Genomic DNA, 4359 nt, shown 5'->3' with positions numbered 1-4359 from the left:
CATGCATAAATTCTCTCGGCACTTGAAGGCTTTGCATACGTCTCCAAAGATTTCCTCGCGGTACCATGTCAAAAGCTTTCTTGAAATCCACAAAGCAACAATACAACTTTTTTCCTTTCAATCGAGACGCTTCCATAAGAACTCGAAGAGTGACAAGGTGATCAATAGTGCTATGATGCTTTCGAAAACCTGCTTGGCCAAGTGCACGTTTGCCATTCTTTTCAGCCCATTCACTTATCTTCATCTCCATGATACATCCAAATAACTTTGCCATTAAAGAACCAACCATTATAGTGCGATAGTTGTTCACATTGTTTACATCTCCTCCTTTGTGCAAAGGTTTGATCCAATTTGCACTCCAATCATGAGGCATGCCATACTGAAGTGCAAGGTTAAACATATCGCATATCCAATATCGTGTTTTCTTGCTTGTCCATTTAATCATTTCAGCCTTGACACCTTGAAGGTCACCTGCCTTACGAGTAGCAAGTTTCTCAAGCGCGCGGCATACATCTTCAATGGTAAAGAAGGGAGACATAAACGGAAGGGAGCTACAACATTCCATCTTATCAACATTGGGTTGCTCATAGAGATTCTTACAATGCATATACATATCCTCAAGAGTCAAGTCACCAAAGCTCTCAATGCGCTTGCCTTTTAGATTTTGCCAAAACTTGCCACATGCATGTGCTTTCTCTTGTGCTAAAAGAAGTTGTTTTTCGACTTCCCACCTTCTCCTCTTCTTTTGAACAAGTGCTTTGTATGTGTGTGAACATTCCAAGTAAACTTCCTTGTCTTTGATTGCATCCAATCTTAGCAAGTGTTTTCGGGCTTGACTACATTCCATGTCAAACCATTTCTTCTTGGTGCTACCCTTCTTAGACCTTTTGCAAGATATGTGTTTCACCGAAAAGCATTCCTTCGCACAAGAGAAAATTACTTCTTTGAAAACTTTCCACTTGCATTCTAATATTGGGCTCTCTTGATGCTCTATCATGCTTAACATTTGGTCCACCATATTAGCATATATAAGTGCTCGTTTGAAGTCTAGACATAGGTACAAATGATTCACATCATGATTGGAGGCTACATGCTCGGGCCGTTTACCACACTTGAGGTCAATACATAACATCCTATGATCCGATTCCGGATTCCATTCACCAAGAGTAAAGCTTTGTATGCATTCTAGAGTGGATTCCGAGAACAACATATAGTCAATCACGCTAGCACCGTTGTGCTTTCTACATGTAAAGTCATTGGTGCCTTGCCATAGAGATACACCATTTGCAATGAGCATTCCGGTACTATTGCACATATGTAGAAGTGACTTTCCATAGTGATCCACTTCTTTTGCATCATTAGAACTTCGATTATACATGTATGAGTCATCCATTCTTCTTGAGACATGCGGCATGTCTACTTGTTGTGTGTCGTGTTGTAGCATATTTGTGCGAGCATTCATGTCTCCAAAAACAATGACTTCACCTTGATCCTTGTAATGAGCAATGTCTTCCTCTAGTTCAACAAAGGGCTGATCTCTATCTATATTCAGGCAAGCATAAAAGTTGGAGTCATAGAGAGAGAGAGAGAGAGCTGAGTCGGCAATACCAGTGCGTCCCCCGCCTTCTGCATCAGTCTCCCAGTCTCCCAGTCCACCAAAAAACCCCAAGGTGTTATTACCATCAAATGTCGCAAGGCGCGCAATGAGAGAGAGAGAGAGAGAGAGAGAGAGAGAGAGAGAGAGAGAGAGAGGGAGAGAGCTGAGTCGGCAATACCAGTGTGTCCCCCACCTTCTGCATCAGTCTCCCAGTCCACCCTCTCCTTCATCAAGAGCGTCTGCATCACTTCGCTCGTCTGCCCGATATTCTCTCGGATAGCATCATCCATCGCAAGTTTAAAGCAGGGAAAACACTCTCGGCTTGCGGGCTCGGTAGCCACAAGTGGCACGCACAATACGGGCAGAGGCACGAGAGACGCGATGAGAGAGAGAGAGAGAGAGAGAGAGAGAGAGAGAGAGAGAGAGAGAGAGAGAGAGAGAGAGAGAGAGAGAGAGAGAGCAGTCCCATACTCCCACTCTCTGTTTCCTGCTATGGCCCCCACCATGCGCATATAGACCTTGCCATGCCCCCACATTATCAGAGAGAGAGAGAGAGAGAGAGAGAGAGAGAGAGAGAGAGAGAGAGAGAGAGAGAGAGAGAGAGAGAGAGAGGGTACTATCGAGCAGACATCAACACAGAGAACATGGCCAGTCTGCCGTTCTTCAACTCCTTCACCTTCAACTCGGCGAAAGCCTTTGGGTCGTCAGCCAGGCCGAGGGGGTTGAAGGAGCCATCGGGGTATATAGGGTCCTCAACCTCACCAAGGGGTCCACCTGCAACACGGTACCCCTCAACGCCCAGGATGACTTGACAGGCCCAGATGGCCAAAATGCTTTGCGCACGGACAAGGCTTGGGTTGCCAAGATAGTCAAGGCCGCCATCTACGAAGATCTGAGAGCCAGCCTTGAACCACACAGCTCGCCAAACTTGACACCGTTCTTTGCCAACAGCTTGGGCATCACACAGTCCAAGGCTCCCAACATTGCCCATTTGGAGTGGATCACCTCCAGGTCCCTGTTCTCGGCGAAGGTCTCAGGGTCTGCGGCCAGACCAGCTGTGTCCCACCCATAGTCACCAGGGAACTCACCAGTGAGGTAGGATGGGGGAGAACTAGAGAATGGGCCCAGGTAGAGAAGGCGGTCAGCACCGTACCGGATATTGCCATATGAGGACTTCTTGGGGGCGATCATTTGAAGGCGGGCCTCACCTGTTCCCACCTTGCGAGAGAGCTCATTGACGAGCTTCAATTGCTGCCCGCTGAAGACACAAGAGGAGAGGAAGGCGGAGAGGAAGGTAGTTGTTGCTGCCATGACTACGGCTTGCTTCCTTCTACCCTTTTTTCTTGAATGCGCACTACCTCTACAAGCCATCATTAAAATTTTCATTTTTAAAATTCAACCAACACCTCTACAAGCCATCATTAAAATTTTCAATTTTAAAATTCAACCAACGCTAACCAGACGACACTCATTTCAAAGATTGACACTAAAAACTGAACCACGTTCCAACTCTTTTTCATTACCAATAAAAATCAAGACATGTATATCATTAGTTTTAGACACTCTTCGTTTAAATGAGTGCCCACTATCTTGCTTCAACCAATCAATATTTTTTGTCTATCAAAAAATGCTTGAAAATAAACAAAATAAATTAAAAATATTTTAGTCAGCAAAAAGACAATGCATCGCTATAGCCTTTGCCCTTTGGGCAGGCCAAAAATTGAATAACTACTTTGGAGTTGAAACATATATGCCTATCAAGGCCCATGGTCGTAGGGTAGCAAATAGTGGCCAATCATTATTGTGTTAATGGATGGAAATTTTTTCAGTAACCGATAGATCAATGCCACCTCAATTATTTGATTACAATCAATTTGGAGTATGACACCTCAGTTGTTGTCATGCAGTGAGAGTTTGTCACCTCAATTGTTGGAATGCTAAGTCTCTGTGGTCGTGCAATGGTTCAATCATGTCAGCAGCTAGAATGCACACTGCTCAAGTTTTGCCAAAGCTTGCCACCTAAACATATTGTGTACGCCTGCAGAATTGTCTCTCTCCACTTGTACGCTTGCATTTGGCCTTTCTCCCCTGGACACTTGACGACCAGGTAAGGTCGTTGCGTGACCTTTCCCACACATTATGTGCTCCCCCATGGCTCTTGGCCTTCGTTGGTTACCATGGGGTCACACATATTACAGAGAAAGGTCACTGGACGACCTTTCCCTACACCTTCAAAATTCAAGCACTTTTCAGAGTAGGCAATGGAAAGTGTTTGAATTCTGAAGGGTAATGATGCTTGTCAAAAATCGATGCCGAGTGTGTTTTAGGGTTGATTTTAATTTTGATGGGCATTTTATCCGATTTTGGGTATTTTACTTGTTTATTGGCATGCCGAAGGCCCTTGAAAGCTTTAGTGATGATGCCTACTCTTTTTCCTCCGGTATTTTAGGTTCCTCCTATTTTTGGAAAATTTGTGTTGTCCCTCTTATGATTATTTGGCTCATTCGGTCTTGAAATTGTTTTAATTTCTAGGTAGAGTTATTATTGGTTACTCCTACTTTAAACAAGTTCTTTCAAAGGAATATAAGGTTGTTGCTATAGGGTAAAACCCTCCCAAGTTAAGGGAATTGAATTTCGGGTGTTGTCGGGTAAACCCCCCAAGTTAAGTGCATTGAATTTGGGGTTCCTTGCTCAAAGGCAATAGGGGATTATGAGCGTAGCACATTCGCACACTTTTGTGATAACATTTTGACTAATGAAAT

General features: G+C 44.3%; 1 pseudogene; it reads right to left on the bottom strand.

Annotated features, from left to right (window-relative positions):
• Positions 1–2259: 2259 nt before the first annotated feature.
• On the bottom strand, positions 2260–2908 carry LOC147460335 (chlorophyll a-b binding protein type 1 member F3, chloroplastic pseudogene; annotated as a pseudogene).
• Positions 2909–4359: the final 1451 nt, after the last annotated feature.

This window comes from Adiantum capillus-veneris, chromosome 4 (genome assembly GCF_014529385.1).
Source record: "Adiantum capillus-veneris isolate H3 chromosome 4, ASM1452938v2, whole genome shotgun sequence".
Lineage (NCBI taxonomy): Eukaryota > Viridiplantae > Streptophyta > Polypodiopsida > Polypodiales > Pteridaceae > Adiantum > Adiantum capillus-veneris.
The sequence above is the reverse complement of the archived record's forward strand: the minus strand, read 5'-3'. Positions and strand labels throughout refer to the sequence as shown.